Here is a 26089-nt window from a genome sequence, read left to right on the forward strand (position 1 = left end):
TCAGTTGCCTGTCAGATATGAAAATGGCAAAGAACTGTTAACTTCACTGAAACAATCCATGTCCACATATATTTTTGATCATATTCATGAATGGAGATGTAGAAGGAATTTAGTGAAAGTTTTCATTCCAGATCAAATTTTAGCGGAATGGTTCATTAAATAATTGTTACCCAAAATCACTGAAGATGTAGCTAAGGGAGGAGTTGTTACTGAAGAGAAAGTCATTGCTCAGGCTCAGTACCTTGACCTCGTCTATACGCAGTCAGGTACTTTACATGAAAAAATCCTTGATCTTCCAAAACACGGTCAAATAACTGCAGCTCCTTCAGGGTCTCATGCCGCTGACGGTATGATTGGTTCAGTTAGCACTAAAAGTAAGAAGAAATCTTCAAAGAATTCTTTTCCTATAATAACATTACCTTATTACCCGAAAGGAGATTCTTCCGCTAAAATTTCTGCCGACATCCATGTCGTAGAATCATCTACGACCAAATCAAAATCTGGTAGTAAAAATAAGGGGAAGAAGAAAAACAAACAAAATTCAAAAGATAAAAGAGATAAAAATGAATCTACTGACGAAAAACGAAAACCTCGCTATCCTTGTTTCATTTGTGACGAGGATCATTTTACCAAAGACTGCCCACATTGAGTAGAGGTTTCAAAATTCGTTAAAGGTTCTCAAACACCTGTTGTCTTGAAGGATCCTTTTCCTACTCAAGATAGTAAGATGATTGGTTCTTCCTCGAATGCCTCAGAAGAACCCATTATGATGATGTCTCATGTCAGGATTGTGACGCGATCGCAAGATTATGGTAGTAAAAATCCTGTTGGTGGTAAAGAAGCAGAATCTTCTAATTCAAACACATCAACTACACCTCCTCTTGGTTCCGGTCCACTACAGATCGAGAAACCCAACCCTGACTTAGTAATCAAACCGCCTGCTAAAGGTGTACTTCGTAAATCAGCTTTCAATCCACATGCGAGAGCTGCTCAGAATTACAACATTGTTGAAGACTTAGCTATTTCCCCTTCAGCAATGTCGGCTTTGGAAGTGCTGCAATCGTGCCCAGCACAGCGTAAATTACTATTGTCTACTATAGGAGCTGTCGATATTCAAGATTCAAACCTAATAATCTTCGATTTAGAGAATAGTACACCTCGCCTACCTCATCAAATGGCTTTCCAAATTCTAGTTTTAGTCAAAAACAGACCTTGCTTTCGGACTGTGATTGATGAAGGGGCTTCTACGTGTATTATGTTGATCCAGTGTTGGAAATCGCTTGGTTCTCCCACACTCAATCAGTCTCCGACAATTCTAAAGGCTTTTGATGGCCGAGGGTTCCATCCTTTTGGTATTTTGTAGGATTTACCTATAGGGGTCGAAGGCAAAACCATAAATCTAGATGTGGAAGTGGTTGATGCCCCTCTAGATTACAACCTTCTCCTGGGTCGCAGTTGGTCTTATGCTATGACTGCTATTGTTTCATCGGTTTTTCAACTTATCAAGTTTCCTCATAATGGAAAGATCGTTACAATAGACCAGCTGACTTATTTCTCATCCAACCCAGCCTCTACAGATAGTATTTAGCACATTGGTAAAACGACTATCCCTTACAAGGATGTTGGCGTAGGTTTGATTAAATATTCTGGTTTACTAGGAACTTTTTCCTTCCCTCCTCCTAATGTATCGCCTTCTATTGCAACTATTCATATGATTTCATCGAATACTGTTACTTTTGATGATCCTTGGATCATACCTTCCGATTCTGAGGTGGATTCATTTGGTGGCGCGATGCCTCTGAGTCCCTTTGAAATTGCATATCAGGCTATACAGTTGTTTTCTGATTCCTATTCAACCGAAACTGATCCAATGAATGTGGTCCATGGGGAGTCAATTTTGATATCAACCTCAGCTCCATCAAAACTTTCTGATCCTGTTCATACTGATGAGAAAATTCGTGAACTATTGTCTGTTGATGATTTACCATGGGAAGATCTTCATCATCGATCTTCGTTTTTACCTGAGCTTGATCATTTTGAAAATGATTTCTCTTCTATTTTCACTACTGATTATGTCAAAGACCCACAGAATCCATTGCAACATTTTGATTCTGAGTTAAATTTGGGAAATATCTCTCGAACGGTTCCTATTGACATTTCAGTTAAGCCTGGAATTATTGAAAACATTCATATAGGTGCTTCCTGTACGGACGATGAAATCCAAACTTATAAAGCCCTATTTCAAGAATTTCGTGAAGTTTTTGCCTGGTCATATGAAGAAATGCTAGGAATCGATCCATCAATTGTTTTCAATGAAATTAAAACTTACCCAGATGCTAAACCTGTCCGGCAACGCTTACGTCAAATACATCCGCGAAAAGCTATTGCTATCAAAGCCGAAGTTGAGAAATTACTTCGTGCAGGTTTCATTTATCCAATTCCTTTAACCGATTGGGTATTGAATATTGTTCCTATCAACAAAAAACAAGGAACAATAAGAGTATGTATCGACTATAGGGATATTAATCGAGCTTGTCCTAAAGACAATTATCCAACCCCCTATATCGATCAAATTATTGATGATTGTGCCGGCAGTGAAATTTTCTCCTTTATGGATGGTTTTTCCAGTTACAATCAAATCAACATACTTGTTGCTGATCAAGCTAAAACAACTTTCATTTGTCCATGGGGGACATTTGCTTATTTCAAATTACCCTTTGGATTGAAGAACGCTGGAGCAAATTTTCAGAGGGCTATGTCTTACACATTTCATGACATAAAGCACATTATGCAGCCTTATCTCGATGATTTACCTACCCACTCATTGCGTAGAGCTGATCATCTCACTCATTTACGAGCTATCTTTATGAGATGTAAGCATTATTGAATTTGGCTGAATCCACACAAATGTGTTTTTTGTGTAGAAACAGGTCGCTTACTGGGATTTGTCGTATCAAAGGCTGGCATTCGTGTCAACCCCTCGAAGGTTGAAGCTATCATCAATCTACCTCCTCCTTCGACTCTTCGCCAACTCCAAAGTTTGCAAGGGAAAGCAAACTTTTTACGTCGTTTCATTCCTAACTATGCCAAGATAATGAAAGGTTTTACCAGGTTGTTAAAACAGAACGTTCCATTCTTTTGGGATGAGATCGTTGATCGATCTTTTGATGCACTCAAACACGCGTTGACCCATGCACCGTTACTGCATCCTCCCAATTACAACCAGGATTACTTTTTGTACCTCGCCGCTTCTCATTCCACCATTGGGATGGTTTTAGTTCAGGAAGATGAATTCAACAATGAACATGTGATTTACTATCTTAGTCGAAATCTGCATCCGACTAAGCTTAAATATTCGCATGTGGAGAAATTGGCCTTGGCAGTTGTTCAAGTTGTCCAAAGATTTCGTCACTACATCTTATTACGCAAAACCACAGTAATTTCTGACTGTAACCCTATGATGTATATCTTGACTAAACAATTGCTAGGGGGCAAGTATTCCAAATGGATAGTTATCCTGCAGGAATTTGACTTGGAATTTGAAAAATCCAAGGCAAAGAAATCTTTGGTTTTTGCCGAACTGATGTGTGATTTCCCGTGTACTGATACTGAAACTGTGGCGGAAGAGCCCATTGCGGATGAATCCTTGTTTCTTATCAGTACTCTTGATCCTTGGTATGGAGATATTATTGTTTATCTCCAAACCTAATCTTTTCGGCTTGAAATTTCATGATCTCGGCGACGGAAAATACGTTTCCAATCCCAAAAATGCAATATTATTGGTGATACACTTTATCGTCGTGGAGCGAATTCTGTTTTCCGACGTTGTCTAACTCATGAAGAAGCTGAAAAGGTTCTGAATGACTACCATTCTGGAGCATGTGGCGGTCATATGTCTGGCTATGCCACAGCTCAAAAGATATTACACGTTGGTTATTTTTGGCCATCCTTATTCAAAGATTGTATCTATGCAGTCTGGAAATGCCACAATTGTTAAATCTTTGATCATAAAATGTGTGCTCCACCCGCTCCTCTTCACCCTATAATTGCTGTCGGTCCTTTCGCAAAGTGGGGTATTGACTTTATTACATGTAACCCTCACTCAGCCGGGGGGCATGCGTATATTATCCTAGCGGTAGATTATTTTACTAAGTGGGTCGAGGCGATGCCTACATTTTCGGCAGACGGCAAGACTACTGCAACTTTCGTATTCAATCATATAATTGCTAGATTCGGTGTTCCTCAAGCTATTATTACTGATCATGGAAGTCACTTTCGAAATATCATGATGACTGAACTGACAAATCAACTTGGCCTACACCACAATAGTTCTACTCCGTATTACCTGCAGGCTAATGGTCTGGTTGAAGCTATCAATAAAGTTTTAGTCACTATGATCAAAAGAATCATTGGTATTCATAAGTCAAATTGGCATACCATGCTATTTTCAGCACTTTGGGCATATCGGACCTCAGTAAAAACATCAACTGGTTTCACTCCTTTTCAACTGGTTTACGGTTTGGAAGCAGTGTTACCTATTGAATGCGAAATTCCGTCATTACAATTAGCCATAGAATTACTCCCAACTACTTCTGAAGAAGAGAAATGTTTTTTGTACTTAGCTCAGCTAGATGAGAATCAATGCCTGCAATAGCAAACGAGACTCATGCGAAATGAATGAAAGCTCAGTGCAATAGAAGTGTTACACCTCATAATTTTTCAGAAGGAGACCTAGTTTTAGTATATGATCAAGCGAACGATAAGCTAGGGGATAGAAAATTTGTACCTATGTGGCATGGTCCTTACATTGTTAAGCGAAAGCTGGCAAAAGGGGCTTATGAATTGATAGATTTTGACGGTGTCTCTTTGGGTAAACCCAGAAATGGACTTTATCTGAAGAGATATTATGCTTAAATTCTGTGTGGATATTTTTTGTTAGATTAGTTTCTTTATAGCTGGTGTGTTTTAGATTAGAAAAGTGTGTCTAGTTTAGAGAGTGCTCTTATCATTATTTTTGCTTATCTTGATTTTACTCTTGATATTGCAGATGTCGATGTCTCTTCAAACATACATTGGTTTTGCTAATGGTGCTTGTCGTAGTACACAGAACATTTCTTCCGCAGCTTGGGTTATCTATTCACCCTCTGATGAGTTAGTGTCTATGCATGGGGTAAGCCTCGGTCAAACAACGAATAACATTGCAGAGTATAGTGCAGTGATTGAGTTATTATCTGAATCCATCTCATTTGGGATTCGGAGTTTGATTGTTAGGTTGGATTATGAACTCGTTGTATTATAGCTTAACAAGGTTTATGCCATTAGAAATCCAGTGTTATTAAGGTTATTTTTGAGAGTTCATCTCTTGGAACGTGAATTTTATTACATTGAATATCAGCATTTTCCAAGACATTTAAAATACTTTAGCAGTTGCAGTTGCTTCTAGTATGATAAATAGACATTTGCAATAATCAAAATAGTAAATTTAATAACATTCGATAACATGTTACACGAGATAGCCGGTAATAATGATATATCATATCATAAAAGTGTGTTTCAAAATATACATCGTCTTCGATCATAGGTTGAAAAACATCTTATGATCAGCAAAAATGATAATACAAAAAGACAAAAATGTCGTGAGTCTACAAAATCGATCATCCTATCCCTGGCGATGATCATGATAAGAAACTACTGCTTGGGCCACCCTACATAGGAACCTCCTAAAAGGTCTTGGGACCCCAATCACATATCTCTGTAACCTAAGTGGAATATCATCTATATCAATCTTTGGAATATCTAGTGTCAAGCGCTCTAGATGATGTTCCAAGTCGGTCAGGATCTCTGTTGATTGGTCCTGTGGGGTTGGTGCTGTTGTAGCTAGTTGTCTCCTCTCGTAAGGTTGGAGAGCGGCTAGTCGTCATGGACCCACATCTGCATTTAAATTTTTGATTGTCAGTTTTGGACGATTTAAAAAAAAAAAAAAAACAACAACTTAGAAAGTGTTGAAAATGGTTTTTACCTGAATCATCCCATTGCTCTCCTGGTGGAAGAATCATGTCTGGGTCGTCGCGGTAATCCATCCCGGCATATGGAAAATCCTGAATCACAAAAAGTTGGTTGTTCAACCAACGAAAATATTCAGGCGGAAATCGAACAACCTTTGTGCCCTCCTCAAGGTGACGGGCCATCAAAGCAACCCAACGAACCATTCTAGGCTCTCGAGGAAGACCAGCATCAACAAGAATATGCTGCAGGGCTAACATGGGGATCCTCTCTAGAGCAAAGCTGACTACGATAAATCCATATCCAAAGTTCTTCAGCTGTCCATTCTTTGCTCTGGTTAGTTGGCCTTTCACATTTTCCAACACAGCCTCGCACTAGTTGAATATGGTGCCTCGAAAACAATCTACAACCATCTGCATCTGGGATCTAGTAGCCACATGCAATGCTGCACTCCCGCATAGCCTGGTAACAGTGAATGCAGTAACTTTAATCTTAGGACAGCTGATAGTTTTAATATCAATCCGTTTATCCTTTGCTTGATCATCGCAAAACTCCAATCGGAGACTAGCATCAGACTGCCCTACTCCCGAAAAGAGATAATTGTTCGCCCTTCTTGGACCAACCAGTCAAAAAGGATATGTCCTCCAGCTCGATTTCGAGCCGGTGGCCACCAATCACGAAGCATTGGTCCTGTGTGTTCCATCTGTCTACCAGCCATGTCAGGAGGTCTGCTTAGGCCCTCATGCTCTGTATGCCCTAGAAATTATACAATCTGCATGCTCTCAATGCCTGCAATGTGGGCATATGATTTATTGCGGCAAAATCTACATCCTCGTGCTCGCGTTCTCGCCAAATAAGCATTTTGAATGTCATACAATGCATAAAAAGACGTATTAGAACAAGATTGTTCGAAAAATTTTGGGCAAAAATGGAGAAATTTAAGTTTTAAAATTCATTTCACGGGGTCCGCACCCACTGCTTACAAACAATGCGTAGGTCCGCACGGGTTGTGAGCAATAGGTGCAGACCCACGACTTTTTCCTTTATAGAAAAAATTCAGGGTCCGTAGGGGCCACGTGTTGCACCTGTGGACCCCCGCTAGTGACTTTCTAAACCTATTTTTCCATTAAAAATCAAATTTAAAGCCTAAAAACAAAATGTAAACAGATGAAATGCAAGATAAGGAGGATGTGGATTACCTCGCGCTGATGGTTTTCGATTCCGACGGATGGATTTTCCAGAATCTTCATAAGAACTTTTTTACCCAAAAGCTCTCACTTCTCATTCTGAACTCAAATGGTAAAATTGAAGTTAGAAAAGTCCTTTTTATAAGTTTTTTCGAATAAATGAATTTTTAATTTATTTATTTTTCACTTTAAAAAGGTAAATTTTTAAAAACATTTTTATTTATCTTAAATAGGTATGAGTAATGTTTTGAGTTTTTGTGCAGAATATTGGATTTTTCGGGGAAATTGATCATTTTTCAACAAAGAGCATACTTTTATCACTTTTTCGGACTCTTTCAAAAATTTACGAAAAAGCGAAACATTGGAGTCCTCTTTAAGCTCTTTTCAAACTCTTGAAAATTGAAAAGATTACCGAGCACTTGATTATTCAAACTCATTAAAATAAATGAATAATCGTCCCTTCAGTATAAGTTAATCCCTTTTACGGATTGAAATGGACTATTTACGAAAAAGGTATATGTTGACTAATTACGGTCAATAGAGTCCTCTTTAAACCCTTTTCAGACTCGTTAAATATGAAAAGACTGTCGAGCGCTTGTCTTTTCCAGCTCATTAAAGTATTGGAAATGTCATCTCTTCTATATTATTTTATCCTTTTTCGGACCTAAGGGATTATTTTACGAAAAAGTACCCCTATGGAGTTTTCTTAAGTTTTTCTTCTGACTCCCTAAAATTGAAAAACACCGATTTTTTCCTATATTGGACTCGTTAAAATTTAACAGTAAAGGACCTGTTCAATCTTAAACAGGAACGAACCACTCCTTCTTAGGGTTCGAATTTTAAACTAAGTTGGACTCATCCGAAGGATGAGCTTATAAACAAGCAAATGTTATCCTCCTCAAGCTTGTCAAAAATAAAGAGGTACCTGCCAGAAATGGTGGGGGAAAAGAGAGAAAATGAACCTATTTGTTACACTTTGTTTTTAAAAAAAGGCTGTCAACCACTCTTGAACACGACACTTTTTGTTCACCTGGGTTGGGAAAATCCTTTGCCTAACATTTAATCAAACCACATTGAAAGTTTTCAGCCGGTTTCTGGGTATTAGCTTTGGGTCAATTGTCACCAAGCCATCTGCAGTGTCGTTATGTGTTCAAGAGAGCAGTTCAAACAAACCATTCATTTGCAAGATATTTGTCATCCATTTTGACCATCCGTGAGTCATTCCTTGCCAATATATTTCTTCAAAACTTAATCTATGATTTCGTGTTGTGGGCTTGCCTACTACGGATCGCTTTTTATCGACTTCAGCTCATTATCTAGGAATTTGATCTAGAAATCGTCAGTACCTTGAAAACTACATGCCCTAATGGTAGTTTTCTCGCCTTCGACAATAGGCTGCATCATTGACCTTCGATCGAATGATTCTATGACATGTTCGACTTCAGCTCATTTATTCACATTTCATGGATTGTACTGGGTACTTTGAGATCCATTGACATTACTTGTGGTTTCTCTCACACTTGTTAACAGTTCACATCATTGACTGGTAATCAAGTGGTTTCTTCTATGTTAGACTTTGACACATTCATTCACATGGATAGAATCGTACTAGATCGGGAAGCGGAAATCAAGACCCTGGATCTAGTTTCTACCATCCTGGCTGTGAGGAATTTTGTTATTCATTATACATTGGACTATTCATAAACAGATGGCTACGTCCATACTGTGTCTATACATGTCTATACTCTTGATGTATTACAAAATCATTCCTGTATTAGAATAGTTTAGTCAGTTTTCTTGTCAGTTTTGATCTGAGTATGGGAATGCCTACCTCAACAATGATATGTCTACATATATATATTTTGCATTGAATGTTTTTACAAGTTTCAACTAGGGTGTCCACAAGATGATCCTTGAAATGATAAAGTACTTCACTCTTCATAAATGACAGACTCTATCTTCATCTATTACAGACTTCGCACTTTAGGGGGCAATCTGTTGCACTAAAAATTGTCACCTTGACATTCTGCTATCTGTGTGAGTTCATTACCACTCATACTTTCCTCCTCTGCAAGTCTAAAACATCAATTCCTCACATCAAGCCTAGAAAATAAGAGAAAATCCCTCAAAAGTCTTTAAAACTCTGGTTCCACACTTTCTCTTAGTATTACCTACGGTCCCGCACCTAATGGTCATGTCTCCTGTGCACTTGACCGCACTATCTCTGTGTTAAAGGTGCGGACCCCTGTAAAATTTAAAAAGGCGTGAGTATGCTTTGAAAAAATCACTTTCAGTCATTTCTAGAAGCTTCTGGAAGGAGTCTTGAGGTGGCAAGTTCGCTCTTTTAAGGTTCATGCATTCCATACCTTAAGGAGCTAACCCCTTGATATGAGGAGCTTATCCCTTTGAAGAAGGATTCTATCCCTTCATAGGTGGACCTGTAACCTCCTCCTCTGCACTATACAAAGAAGCATTGGGTTGGTTACTTGGGAGTTAGAAGCTGAATATTTTTTGAGGTGAAATGCTGCTGGAACTTAGTCTTCTTTAGTTGAGTTTCTATGAGGAGAGATTACATACCTCTAAGATCTCATTTGGAAGAGTGCAAGACTTGTCAAAGTAAAGGACCCCAGGAAGAGCTTGTTCAACATTAAGGCTAAAAAGGTTGTAAGGTTCTTCTACTATTTAAAGTTAATACAAATATATTTGTTTTTCTCAATAAGCTATTAATTCATGGTTTATTTTATGGATTCCTTGATCACCATAATAGACATGATTTATAATATTTGCTATGCAGGTGCTATTTAATGTTTGCTTGTTTGTGATTGCAGGTTCTCAAAGGTAACTCTTTCGAATGACCAGGGGATGACTACTAAGAACAAGCATTAGATCTAAGGTAGGATCTTAACACCTTTGTAGTATTTACTTATAAATCGCATATGTCTAGAGAAAGATAGGTTTGTTTGTCCATTTGTTGCTAGAATATCTTCTGATACTAGGGAGATTGGCCTTGTTTGCAAGATCGATTTATCCGGTCAACACCCTTGTCAAAGAATAATCCAAGACCAAGTCAAACATCTTCTTGATGAAATTTCTTCTCACGGAGTCAACCCCAAGTCAACTTGCTTCAAAAATTCATATTTTGACCTCTTCTCCAGAAATTCAATTGTTGCTTCAGGACTACAATTTTTGGCATCTATTGCAGAAACCCTAGATAGCAGTGTGAGAAAATGATGGTGAATTTTTCCTACTTCATTATTTTCTTGGTTTGATCTCTTTTCCTTGATGACTCGGCCTCCAAACTTTACCTTTTCACATCTGATTTCGACCTCCCAAGATGATTGCATTTTTGGTCTTGCTGCTGGAAAAGATTCCCTAGTTTCCTCGCATGTGTGAGATGAAGAAACCCAAAACAATATTCAAAATGCTTTGATTTATCTTCCTTGAGTTCTTCTCTTCTTCGTTAGTTATTAGGCTCTTGCTCCTTCTAATCGAACTTGATGGATGATGCTTAATGAGGTCAATTTCTTCTTTATATATAGGCTTCTTATGGATGTCGAACAACCCTTCATAAGGTCAATTTGTTTCTTCGTAGGCTGACTTGTATTGGAGGGAGTCTTTGACACATTTTATGACTCAAATAAATTCTTTAGACATAATACAAGATTCCCAATGGGGTCTTTAATATATGACAATGAATCAATTGACTTCTTGACTCTATGGAAAACCCTAAAAGCACTCAATAGGTGCTTGACCTATAAATAAAATGACCTTGAGCATGACCCATGCTACAAAAGTTAGTAATAATAATTTTTATTTCTCTTTACAATATACAAGAATCAAGAGTACATTTCTTATTTATGAAGACTGAACCTAGTTACATACTTCAATGCTCCTTCTTAACTAGGTAGGTATTCATAATACATACAAGGTACTTGACATTCTCATACTGAAGAATTCTCATAAGAAGAGTCAGATTGGTAAAGCATCTCATAAGTTATCTTATTAGCTTATATTTGTGCATATCATCATATTAACAAACATTATCACATAGCAAGGCCATGAATAACAATTATATCTCTCCACAAGATTAGAGCAAAATAACGGGGAGATAAATGATTTATAGACACCTTCATCATTGTCTCTCAAGGCACATACCTCATCCAGATGTTCACAAGGTATGTCCTTCTAGGACCATTCTTGTCTTGGAGTAACAAATCCTCAAGGAATTTCCTCATCAATTACTCTTACCTATTGGATTCACTACCTCATCCTAAAAGAGTATGGGAATTCAGATGCTTATCTAATCCTCCATTCTTTCTTCATAAATAAGACAAGAATTATGTGTCTTTATCTCCCTCTCAACTAGAGAGGATCTACTCATTCCTATAAAAAGGAAGATACCCAAGTTCACTCTTACCTAAGGACTTGCCCAAGCTCCCTCTTAACTGTGGACTTGTTACCAACAACAACTATCTACTCTTTGGTGGAGATGATGGTCCTATCAGCTGCTTGTAGGACTCCTTCCTTCTGCATCATCATGTCATGGATTATCTTCAACTTCTTCAATATGGACCCATCTTCTTTTATAACTTCTTCTTAGGGCTTCACCCATCTCCATCACCTCCATTCAATGAAAATTAGTGTTGAACCAATAGTCATGTCATCCTTTTCTTCATCAGAAGTGACATTCTAGTCCAAATTTGGCTATCCTTCATATAACTACCTTTTCCAAGTCATGATTCTTTCATGATATTCCATCCAATATTATGAGTACTAGTTGTAGTGAGTTACTATAACCCTGTTTCATTATCCCTGTTTCAAACCAACCAGATGCTTTCTCAAAAATGAAAATGAACATAAAATTAAAGTTACCTATTTATGATGCCCTTTCATCATGGCATAATCTTCTTCCAACATCAACATCTTGCACATGTAAGTATCCATATCAAATACATTCATTACCAAGAGTCTTCTTCTTCCTTCATATTTATCAGGGTCTTCATACCTTTTCCATGGATATTTCAGAGCTAATCCTTCTAGTTATAAGATGTTGATCACTTATCTTCTTTCATGTTAGTTTAGATACATCTTTCATGAACTATTCTTTCACATTTCTTCACATATTTCTTCCTTAAGATCTTGATAGTTCCTTCATCATAGGAACCATAGTTTCTAACCACCTCATAATATTCATGAGGTCATATCATGTTCATTTCATCTTATCAATATGTAGAAGAGTTCAAGGCACATTATCTATAGGCCTTCATGCATCATTCTAATGGAAGATTTTCTTCTTCTTTTATCATGCTAATGATATAGAGAATTCAACCATTCTATTTGCAACTATATGATGACTTTATATAAACATACACATGCCTCTTCACTATTTTGGTCATCTAGACTTCCTTCTAGCATCTTCATTTCCCTGCTTGAAGATGAAAATACTTCAGCCAACTTTGCATGCTGCATATCTAAGTCATCATACCATCATCCTTCTAAATTGTGAATGCTACACAAGGTGGAATGTAGACTATCAGTGAGATGCTTGCTTCTTCTAAGTAGAGGTGAATCTTTTAACAAATATTCCAATGGAGGATCTTAGTAATCCTCATTCTGCAAATTCTTCCTTCTAATGATGATGAGGTGTGGCAAACTTTTATCTTCCTATCTCACTAGATGACTTGCTTTAATCATTTTCTACGTAGGTTATCCTTTTATGCTTCCAATGAATATGCCATGAGCTACTTCCTTTCTATCATGATGATTTATTCAACCATATAGACTTCTACTTCAACTATCCTTTCATATATTTATGATGATTTCATCTTAATATCTTGTTATCATGCATCTTATTATACTTGAGATTCTTTCCATCATGACTTCTATCTTCTACAAACTGAAACGAACTGGCTGCTATCATCTAAAAATTGAAAAGAACTAAGTATATGATGTTATCTTAATCATAGTAGAGGTATTTGACCTCCTCCCTTTGACTTCTTCTTTTCTTGTTCTTCCACTTCTTCGTTGACATGGGATGCATTTATTTCCTTTCTCTTCTTGTTTTCCTTCTTGAGTTTATGACAATTCCTTTTGAAATTCCCATACTCATTACATTCACAACATTGAATCTTAGAACATCTCAATTTTCTTTTGAAATATTTTTTGAGACTATTCTTTATTCTTAGCCATAGTTGCATATGCTCAAGCTTTTTTACTTGATCCAACATCATTCTTTGCCTTCAATTTTGCATAATGACCATAGATCATTGAATGGGGTAGTTTCCTTCTTTCCACAAATACTAGATATAAAGTTGCCCAATTCATCAGGTAGTGCATTGAGCATAATGGTGGTCATCTCTCGATCATACATTACTTCTCCTAGCTCTTGTAGTTGATCTCTTCTTACCCATTCTTCCTTAGATACCTTCATATTGTATATTTCGGTTTTCACTGACATGATTTATCCTACAGTGATTACAAAAAACAATTCAACTAATTTTTCATAGATCCAATTCGATCTCTTCAACTTTCTACATAAAGAATGGGGGAATCCTTGATTAACTCAATAAGGATTATTTGAGCCCTTATTTCTCCTTTCATGTACCTTGATAGTTCTTGATATTTCTCTTGAGGATGTTTGGTGATTGATCCCGTGTCATATTCACTAACTTCATTTTATATGAGTATCAAATCTATTATCTTCTTCCATGCAAGGTAATTCGATGACCCAACAAGTTTCCTGTTCTCCTTGCAGAAAGAAGTCATTGTAGATTGAGACATAAAATATTGAATAATTAATTTTCAAGTGAAGATGCTCCTTTAATGATGCTTTCTTGATGATTTCGACTTCCATTACTCCTTTTTTGTTGACAATTGAAGATGCCTTCTTGATGATGATTTCTTCCTTGATGACCTTGTTTCTTCAAAAGACAATGCTTCTTCTTTAATATTTGGAGATATGATCTTCTTCAAGGATGAGATACTTTCTTCAATGTGAGTGATATCACTTTGATGATGAATTTATATTTATTACTTCCTTTGGTTGATGATTGTAGAATGTGTAATATTCCCAAGAATGCTTCAAGTGTAGAATCCTTCTTTGAATGGAGGTAGCATCTTTGAGGTATTCTTCTTCTTCCAAAAGTTGTGATGATGCGATCCTTGTGATGTGAAGGATAGTCATCCTTGATGCCTTTTATTTTCCTTGATTCTCTCCTTATTCTCGACCCTTATGTATCCTTCTTCAATTGGGTGATCTTTAAGATTCCTTTCCTTGTTGTTTTCACCTTAGCTCCAATACCATGTTGATAAATCAAGGGGTATCTTAATTAGGGTGATTTCTCTTACTTTGATAACTGCTTTTGATGTTCTTTTACTTAACTTGATGTAATTTTAGTTAAATTATTCTTATCTTGATTATTATAGTGTTCTTTTGTCACCAAACAAATATTAAACAATAAAGATCGATGAGACAAGAGGACGCAAAATAAGGTTGCTAGCCAGGGCCAAAACCTCTCCTCTTGAGAGGAAAACCCACAAGAATTCCTCTTCTAATAGATCTTCAAATGACTAATTTCAATACGTAAGACCCTTGTAAAAGACTCCTCCAAGACCAATTAAAACCTCTTCTTGATGAACTTTCTTCTCACAAAGTCCACCCCAAGGCAACCTGCTTTAGAACTTCATATTTCGGCCTCTTCTCCAAAATTTGGTTGCTTCTTTAGAACTAGAATTTTTGGCCTTAGTTGTAGAAACCCTAACTCACACATGTGAGAAAATGATGGGGAATTTTTCTTCCTTTCTTATTTTCTTGGTTTGATCTCTTTTCCTTGATGACTCAGACTCCAAAATTTATCGTTTTCACACATGATTTCAGCGTCCGAAGATGACTGCAATTTTCAGTCTTGATGCTACAAAAGATACCCTAGTTTCCTCGCACATGTGTGATGAAGCAACCCAAAACAACCTTCAAAATGCTTTCATTTCTCTTCCTTTATTTCTTCTCTTCTTCGTTGGTTATTAGGCTCTTGTTCCTTATAATCGAACTTGATGGATGATTCTTGATTAGGTCGAGTTCTTCTTTATATATATGCTTCTTATGGAGGTCGAACAAACCTTCATGAGGCCAACTCTTTTCTTCTTAGGCTAACTTTTATTGGAGGGAGTATTTTACACATTTTTTGACTCAAATAAATTCTTTAGACATAACACAATATTCCCAATTAGGAATTTCATATATGACAATGAATCAATTGACTTCTTGACTCTATGAGAAACCCTAGAAGCACTCGATGGGTGCTTGACCTATAAATAAAATGACCTTGAGCATGAAACCCATGCTACAAAAAGTAATAATAGTATGTTTTATTTCTTCTTACAATATACAAGAATCAATAGTACATTTCATATTTATGAAGACCGAACCTAGTTACGTACTTCAACAATAGAAAGTGAGGGAATTGGAAAAGGTCAAAACCCTACATTCATTTTGATCGAGGAAACTATAGATTTTGTAGATGTAGATCATTGTTGGTATAATGCATGCCCACATACCTTTAAAGATCAAAGATGAAAACAAAAGCTCACACATATTGAGGATGGTGTTTGGAATTTCCAAATGCATAATCAACATATATTTGAATGTGAGTACAGGTACATTTTCCAATTCATTATTGAAGATCAAGCAAGAAAAATCAATGTTACTACATTTCAAGAAGTTGCAGAACAACTTCTAGGTGTACCCACTGAGAAATTATATAAATCTGGCTATGAGGGGAACACCCAACAGATCACAGATATTTTATCCAAGTTGTTATTATTAGTTATTTTATCAAACTAATAGTACATGAAGAAAAATTTTCCAAAAAAAAACAAATCAAATGCATTGTGATTTCATGTGATAAAATGGAACACTTACCAAAGTCAAAAGAGGAAATCCCCATCCCTAAATTCTTGGCTAAATAGCGAATACAAAATTGTGAGGTTGTTTCTTCCAAAGAACATTTTGTAAATTTTGTAATATTTTCATTGCATAAAGTGTTTTTGCTTTTAGGACCTTTCCTCCATTGTAGCATTTTTAAGGAAGAAATTCCAACTTTCACATTCATTTATGCATAATTTAAAATTAAATCTATCAATTTTGAAGCTATTTTGGGAATATGCATAAAAAAAATGTTATCAAACATATGAAATGTACTACCAATATTTTATTGTTTTAATTAGAATTTGTCCTAAGTTGCTCTTACAAGGAATTTCATATAGAAAAAGGGAAAACGTGGAAAAATACAAAATTCAAGCAACTCAAATAGAAGTATATGATGGGAATGAGGACACTTTGCATCACCCATCAGATCTAAAAGTTATTGTTTTTCCAAGGGCCAAACATGTCCCCCTGTTCCAAACAACAACAACAAATACCACAAGCGAAGAAATTCTCATTGCTCAACTTATGCCCATCTTGCAAGTTAGGCATGCTCGAGGTGGTCAATACAAATATAGTGGCCATACTATCATTTTTCCCACAAAAAATTGTACAAATAGCAACTTACCTTTCACGGTGTATTTTAGATATTAACATCTTAGTTTTCAAGTGACTTGGAGGAAAGGGAAAATGTTTTGATTGTTATCTGTCAAAATATCATATCATCAATTCATTGCTATATAATATGCAATATGAAAAATATTAAAATGATGTCCAAATAGATCCAAACTCATGTGCATCCCATCCAGATGCTTGCAATGTCTCCTCTTGCCTCAAATCTATGTCTATAGAAACTTATGGTTCTTCCACCAAAATCTAAAATACCACTGATATAACACACCATGTTCTTGGCCATTAGGAGAAACCATTGTATTCCCTTGCATTTATATTGGCGAATACACAATTAGAAATGGAAAAAATAAAATCATTTGTTCACGATAGAAGCAATTCTCCACTAGAGATGATTACATGGACAACAATTTTCCTATGATAAATCAATGAGTACAACATAGTGGGTCTATTTGGCATGGAATTTCCAACTCTTTTCCCAACTAGGGATACCCTTCCTCACCTACCACGCATGAAGAACATCCCGCTTGATAACTATGCAGTACACTTAATGACATACCATGAAAACAGGTTTAGTAGCCATCATATTGCATCTATAATAATATTATGTGCCATTGAATTCAAGAAACAACTACCTTCTTTATGAAGTGAAGGCAAGGGAATAATACACCAACCACAATTGAATATTTTTGTTCCCATCTCATAGAATTTCCTATAGACAAGCTAATAGAACAAGTCATGCTTTTCGGAGCACACCATTGTGGGACTAGAGCATATTGGACCATATGAAGGACTTAATTAATAGAAATTATCATGCAACTTCAAAGCCCAACATTTATTTTCACTCTCAGGGTAGCATATACAAAATGGTGAGACTTGCACTCAGTTATGCACAAGGGAAAAGTTGTTAACACAATGCTTTTCTAGCATGTACCCAAATGTCATTGACAACCCCCACAATGTACAAAATGTTTTCAATCTTCCATGAAGAGATACTGCATAAATATTTACATGCTATAAATTACTAGAACATGTACATAATTTATAATACTTCAAACTACCTCTACTTAACCTAAAAAATATATCATTTCCACTACTTATTTCATTTTTATTTTTTATGTATGAACAAAAAAATTAAGTCTCTACACATATACATGGTTTGGTATGGTTTTCTAATGCTCTAAACATGGAAAAAATGAATTGGGAAGACCCAAATCAAATCAACAATGCGAAGAGTTTCTCTGATAACTGCTATAGCCTGGAATTCTAGAAAAGATCATGACACCCACATGGTTATGCATTAATCCATTAAATTTGGCCCTTTTTTGCTAGATACAAAAGATATATTTGTATCCAACCAACTTGAGGACTATTACCAACTATTAAACCAAGTTCAAAGACACACAAAATGCACTGAGAAAACATGTATACAGAAAAAAAGGGTTGCCTTTGAATATAGGTATAAGTTCCCTTAGAAGGTGCAAATGGAAACATCACTCTACATTGATGAAATAGGCCAAACGATATATCATCTAACACACAATGATAAGTGCTTGAACATCCATAATCCTAACATACTCCAAACATAATGAGAAAATGCAGATTTCCAACCTGTGCTCTCTTGTTATGCAATTTTTAAATAGATTTCCAAATATGCATCCAAAGCATAAAGGAGATTTTAGAAATGTCATAATATATTAACCAGAGTTATGGCTACATCACATATGGATGATCCTGACTCAAATTCCTATTGAAGGATACACTCAAAAGAAATTGTAGATTGTGACATAAACATCCAAGAAACTTTCCATATGCTCCAAAAATTTCCCCTTGTCACATGTAGTCACACCTTCAAAAAACTAAATGTTGGTTGCGAGATATTTCACCAAGTCTCTCATGAATTATCTAACTGCTTATCTCAATGTACTTTCATCGATGCATATTTAACTCATCTTATTTTCCTAGAGGCTATCTTTTTGCTCGACCTTGTAAAAGATTGAACATATAACCAAGCAAAAAAATATGAAAAGTGGAAAAAAGTCACATACCTATAATTATCCATGTATGGCCACATTTTACTACAAACCAAATAAATCTTCCAACTCCTTTGTTGAGTTTTGTTGGAGTGAGCTACTCTTATATAAACCTTTCTGCTCTTTCTCTAAAGATATAGGTCTTTCCAAAAAAAAAAATTGACTAATTGGGAGTGCATAAGAAATTACTACCATGCATGGCATGTTAATTTCATCCATGTTCCCACTCCTGATGAATAATCATTTGAATATCAGCCTACCCATATTAACATACAATTATATATGGATATGAATGAAAAACATGCTTTATTAAGATTGGTCCCTGCAAGAAATATGCAATTCATTTCTCTTGACATGTTGTCTTTGAGGACTCGACACTTCTTGCCCATGGGATCAATTAGAAGTAACAAAAGATACATTGAAAGTTTCACCAAAGTTCATCAACTATAAATTAAGGAATGAGGAAGTCATACAAGAACTCAATCCCCTATGTCGATCCAGAAATACATTATCCACAAATCAACAAAATGCATTGGACATAATCCTACAACAATCACAAGCAAGAGAACCAAAATAGGTATTAAAGATTATCATCCAAGGAACTACATGCATGACAAAATCCTTCTTGTTAAGTTGCATCAAAGAGGAACTACCTTCTCAAACAATAATTGGACATAGCCCAATACTTCTTCTTGCCCCTACTGGTGTTGTAGCATTTAACATACATGAAACCACTATACATTCAAGGCTCAAGATTCCTATCAAAGACATGAAGCCTTTAAATGTCAATCCCTATAGTTTCATAGTCCCTAATTTGTTTGTGCAAATAGATAATCGTTTGTGTGAGTCATTTCCATAAAGAAACAATTGCTCATTCTGTCAATGCTCAATAATTATTCTATGGGACTTGTGCCAGCTTCCATAGGTAATGGAAAAAACTCTTTATGCAATTTTAATTATAGGGAGGGATTTATGCGCCACCTTTAGCATTATAATCAATTTGCAAACAAGTTTTTAATAGTAATGATTTCTCGGCACCTAGGCTCGCTTCTGCTAGTTGTTGACAAACATTCAAAATGCTACACCAAAAATGGATGAATGGAACCTCCTTCATTCTAGGACTAAAATATTCTTCTCCATCAAAGAGCACAAAATTTTTGACACTTAAATCCACCTCTTTACAACAATCATTCTTGTTGATAACCATAACAAATCCATGCTCAAATCCTTACATATTCCAATTGCAAGGAGTATTGTAGAATTAACAAATGATGTAGAAGCACATCAATAGGATGATGACCAACTAGAAAAACAAATGCTGCTATGTGTAGGCCAATGAGTTCTTCTATCTTGAAATTTATTGGTCTAGGTAGGATTATTCAATGTTGCTCTCAGAGTAGTCATGCAAATTGTGTATGGACCAGGGCATAGCCCTCCAATTTTACCTATGTGTGTTTTTGTGCAATTCGATAAATACATTCGACCTCCATGTGACCAAGAAAAACCAAAGTATTTACCAATTCCACCCATACATAAGTAACAAGAAAAAAATCTCACTTAGGATGGATTGGACATTAACTATGCATAAATCTCAAGGAATGACCTTAACAAGGTCTACCATTGACATTGCTAACAGTGAACATCAAGGGTTGACCTTCACAGCAATGTCACACCCTAATACTCTTGAAGGAATGTCAAAAAACCATCATTCTACTTCAAATGCTATGAAAAAAATGAAGGATATTGTCGATGTCTCACTACGAAATAAAGAAAATGCAAAATTACATGCTTTGTCACTCTCACAATTACAACACCCAAGCTCACCCCTACCATGTGTGGACAAAAAATCCTAAATTATTCTATGTTGTAATTGTAATTATATACATGAAATGTTTTCCCTTGTTTGCTATTCTATATGTAATAATATCTCGTGATGTTATTAAAAATTGAATTTTACTCATCCCAGGGGGCAGATCAATTAGTAATTTGAGATATGTGAAATCATTGAAACTTAGGAGACCCAGGTTCAAATGCCCCTCTTTGTGACCCAATTTACAGATAGGAGGACATGACGTAGACCCCCAGAGGTTTATTAGTAGTTACGTGTTAGGGGGGTTGTTGGGTTCCTATGGGTCACAAAAAAAACAAATGAATTTTACTCTATTATTTATTTCATAGAAAAATACATTAAATTAACTATTAACCACATCCTGCCCTACATATTTTTCACATGTTCTATATTCCTTTTTCTCCTTTTAGCATTCCCATTCCCCCACTTCAAGGGCATGCTATTTTAATTTATGTATGTGTTTTGTGAGATGTATTTCTACTAGACCATAGACTAATCTATGATATTAATAGTCTCTTCTCACATGTTTATTGTCTCATTTTTGTAGCTTTCATAAATGAGAACTTATTAGTTCAAAAAATTGATTATTTTAGATTTGTTCTCATAATTCAAACATTCATTTTTTTCTTAGATATCAACCAATTTTTTCCTTGATTATCCATTTGTATTTTTAATTACTTGTTCCATAATTATTATCTATCTTTCAACATTTAGATTAACATTGGGGCTTTTAAAAAAAATACAAAAAATGCTAGTAAAATTGACAGTATGGTCGAAATTAGAGAAATTTTAAGGTATAAAATGGGCCTCCTAAGGAATACTATAAAATAATAGTGGAAATAATAAAATAAGATTAGATTACATCATCAAATTTTAGAGGGAAAAAAGAAAAAACTACTTTTCGAACTCTTATTTTCAACTTATCTCTCTACGGTTTTAATCAAATTTCGAGTGGCAACACTTGTTGGATGCAAAATTTAATTCCTCGTCCAAGAAGTACCCATGTTGCATACTTTTGATGGACCCTGCTACATGAAGAATGGGAAGTACATGAAAAGTGAGAAATACATGAAAAAACATGATTGCAATCACATTTTTTTTTAATGTATTTCTCATTTTTCATGTAGAAGGGTCCATTGAAAGTATGCAACATGGGTACTCTTTGGATGAAGAATTAAATTTCACATCCAATGAGTGCTCTCACTCAAAATTTGAGTAAAATCATAGAGATATAAGTTGAAAACATGATTGAAAAAAAATTTTTATTTTTTTTTTTTTATAACCTTTTTACTTTTTGACTCCAAAAATAGTGAATTATCTCCCATGGTTGACATCATCATCTTCAATCCTATTGGTTCTTATAAAGTTGATTTTGGTTGTACATTTTTTTTAGGCCCATTTTAGACCTCAAAATTTCTCTAATGATTATTAGAGTACAACATCATATTTTCCACCCATATGTACTAGTTCCTCACTCACGTTTTGGAGAATTGAGTGGGGGTTTTCCCCTCACTGTGTCTTCACTTTATTCCTTATGAATTTTTCTTGACCTGCTGTCTTTTTTCTATTAGTTTCCCATCCCTAATTCTAGATCTTAGATGGGTTTTGGTTGGATTTTTTCCTTCTTAGATAGTCGGCACCAAGCTCATGTCACATTTCCTTTGCATATCTAATAGGATCTATAAAATTATTTCATTCATGCTTTTTTTCCTTTCTTGTGCTATGACAATCCTTTCATTATTTTCCATCTAACTTCTTAATTCAGCTCTAAAACTCTTGAGGGTATCCAACCATTCAAGGGATTTTTTCTCTAACCTCTTTCCAACTGAATTTTCTTCCTGGTCACAATGGGTTCTCTTCATGTTGTAATATACCATTATGCTTCTCATTCCTTTATTTCTTGTTGGAATTTGTGTCTTCTTATGTGTTATTGCACACACACTACTATTAGCTAAGTCAAACATAAATAATTATATTCACTCACCACCTTGGCATACTGCACTAAGCATGTTCATCTAAAGTTAGTTTCTAAAACAAATCCCATGTTAGTATGCAGGTTAGAAACAAAATACCATATTAGAAATCTATCAAACTAGCAATCACAATAGCTATAAGTCTAAACTAAGTATATAGACATAGCAATTAAACTATCATATTAAATTTTATCCCTTTCATGTGATCCTCTTCTCATCCAATGTTGAAAATTCACTCTGATACCACTCCATAACACTACCTCTCACCCCCTTGGGTTATCTTAGCTATAGGAGGTGTTGCCTATCCATTTTGACCCGATATCCAAGATTTTTTTATGAAAATGGGCTTAGAAAAAAATTTGTTTTTTATCTTTGCAAAATTTAATTATAATACCTCCATTGTGATCATTTGTTTGAGATATTTCTAATGATATAAATTTTGTTTCGATCTAACTCCCATATCACAAGTTATCCCCATTAGAAGTTTTCCAATAAGAAGCTCCCACATTTGACTATGGATCTCCACATGGCACCCACATGACCCTTGCATAGCCTATGTGGCACTCCTGTGACATCTTACCTGTTCAAAAGGTCTCCTGCCATGTTGTGTTTTGTGTTTTGATATGAAACTACCTCAACCAAGCATCTACTAGTACGTGCCCCCCAATCGAGGTTTTGAATTTGGGGAAGGGGGGCCCTGCAATTAATATCAGCCATCGATTAGAGATAGGTGGGTTGGAATTAATCCCAATAGTTTCCTTTCCTTCTCATTAAACATCGACCATGTAGAGGCCCCCTCAATCAATTTCAACCTTCGATCTCGGCAATGCAAAGATTTCATCTTGTTAACTTGGAAAATTTTAACACAAACTCTCCAGGAAAAATGGTGATACCACTCTCCATGTACATGGGCCAATTATAGTGATTACACCCCATTGAAAAGAGTTCTAATGTGCTCCGAGTGTGTGGTGAAATCACCAGAATCTTAGGCCCACTCTCCACTTAGTTCCTTGAAGATTTCAAGGGTCTAAAGAACCATGAGCCTAGTAGGGTCCACCCTAGAGCCACATCATCCTACGCCATGTCACCCCAAGCCATGTTATCTTGGCATCTAGTTCTTTTTCTTCCCTCCATTCAAATATTAATTTCAAAGACAAGGTCTGAGGTTCAAGACTCACGAACTCCCTTCTTTATGCTTAATTCCTAAGGTGGAGCCCATCGATCTAGGTCATCTCAGGGCTTTGGCATCAGAGTTTTACCTCCATTCCAATCTCAATTGTAAACCCATGGTCCAATGTATGAGATCCATAGATCCCCTTATGCTTGGCGCTTGAGGTGGAGTGTCCCCATCCATGTCATCTTAGGGCTTTGGCATAAGGGTTTCCCCTCCGTTCCAATCTCAATTGCAAAGAAGTGATCCAAGGTCTGAGATCTTAGCTCCCCTTCCTTATTATTAGTAACTGAGGTGGACCTCACCAATCCATGTCATCTCAGGGCTTTGATATTGGGGTTTCCCCTCCATTCCAAACTCAACTGCAAAGTTGTGGTTTGAGGTCTTAGACCCTCAACTCCCCTTCATTATGATTAGTCCCAAAGGTGGATCCCACTGCTCAACATCATCTCAAGGATTCAGCATCAAATTTTTCCCTCCATCCCAATCTCAATTACATAGCCATGGTCCAAGGTGAAAGAGTCATGCCTCTCTCAATTTTAGTAGGGTTCTACATGTTATTTAGACATACTATGAGGTAAGTGTTTAATATAGCCATTATAGTTATAAGTATACATGTATCAATAATGTTATAAGATAAAATGTAGATCCCATAATAGGTTGCACCATTTCCTTGAGAAAATGAGCTATTACACTGTCAACCATGGTAGTCTAATGAATGAAATAGACATACAACTTGTTACATTAACCATAAACAAACTAATGAACAACACAATCCATATATTCATTAAATTCATAGCATCTAAGATATCATGCATTCATGATCATAACGATGATGTTTGTCATTAAGGAATTCACTAACATTCAAGAACATACAATATTTTATACTAGACATGTGCAATTCATGGGACATCAAAGTTCATAACTTGACATATCAATGTATTTGACTTATTTGAGTTTGTAAATATGGCTAGAAACTTAAGCAATGACTTCAACTCTCCACCCAACCATAGGCCAGCTACACTGCAACCTTTCATGTAGCTGACCACCCCCAAGTTGGATCCAAAGTCTAAGGGAATGCTTGCTCAAGGGAAACTTCACACCAATGGCTTAATAAGAACTCAGAGGTGGAGCTAATTGTCCAAGTGTTTTATCAACTATCATATGATAGTAGGCACCATAGTAACTCACATACTCTCCTAAGGCCATCCACAAGACTTCACCCAGGGTTGATACTGGGTATTGCTTAGTCCAAGATATTAAATCCACTATCTAGGTTTTTTATCAACTATCTTTTCAGCACAAGCACCAAAAGGGTATATAGTACAATTTCAATGAAGTTAATATATCAAGCACCACAGTGACTCAGAATCCCTTGTTTAGGTGATTTATAAGCTATAAAACAAGCACCATAGTGATTTTTCATCCACTAAGCCTCCCACTGACCACTCAGGCATAGACACATGGTCTAGTGGCCTCAACACAAAGGAATGTAGGTAATAATACCCATGGTTACTAAGCACTAGATTAGTGATAACTCTAATCAAGTTTTTTCTTCATTCTTAGCTCTAGTAACTCCTCGTTCTTTCCCTATGACACTTCTAATATTGGTCCTCTATTTGTGTTATCCCCTCTCTCAACATTGACCCATTTTTCCATGTTCCATGGTCTATTCCATTGTTTTGAGGTTGTCATTTGATCTTGATCTATGAGGGGATTGGGGATGGGTCATGTCTTATTCCCACACTATCCACTCTCATCTCATAATTTATGTCAGTGCCAGTTGTTGGGATGGTCAACCAGGTGTTAAGCAGATTCAATTTAGTCAACTATGGCCCTCTCATGACACACAACATTCCCTCTCCCTTATGATTTTGATTCACGTGTCCCCTACTCTGGTTAGTCATCAATCAAAATTTACATTTAATTCTTTAGTGTTTGTAGACCTGCTCCAACCAGCCGTGAATCTCATGTTGGTTAAACATAACCATGTTTACAATTGTGGGGTGAAGGTAAAAGGGTTGGTACACTTGAAATGATGCCACACATAGGAACATACACAAACACCTATAGATTATGTGAGTTCCAACATTCAAGATAAAAATAGTTATAAGTTTATATCTTGTCTAACACATGCCTTTATCATCCATCATCCTATTAGGCTATAAAGAGGGCAGTTACTATGATAAACCAATCTCCAAGGTATAATTATGGATATGGGGTCCATATTTTATTATATTTCTCAATTTTTTTTCAAAACTTAAAATGGATAACATCATTGTGTTTAACTTGTCAAGACCTTTCCAATGCTATAAAATTTGCT

This window comes from Pinus tabuliformis, chromosome 3_1 (genome assembly GCF_031772625.1).
Source record: "Pinus tabuliformis cultivar Carrire ecotype Pingquan chromosome 3_1, CPIR1, whole genome shotgun sequence".
Lineage (NCBI taxonomy): Eukaryota > Viridiplantae > Streptophyta > Pinopsida > Pinales > Pinaceae > Pinus > Pinus tabuliformis.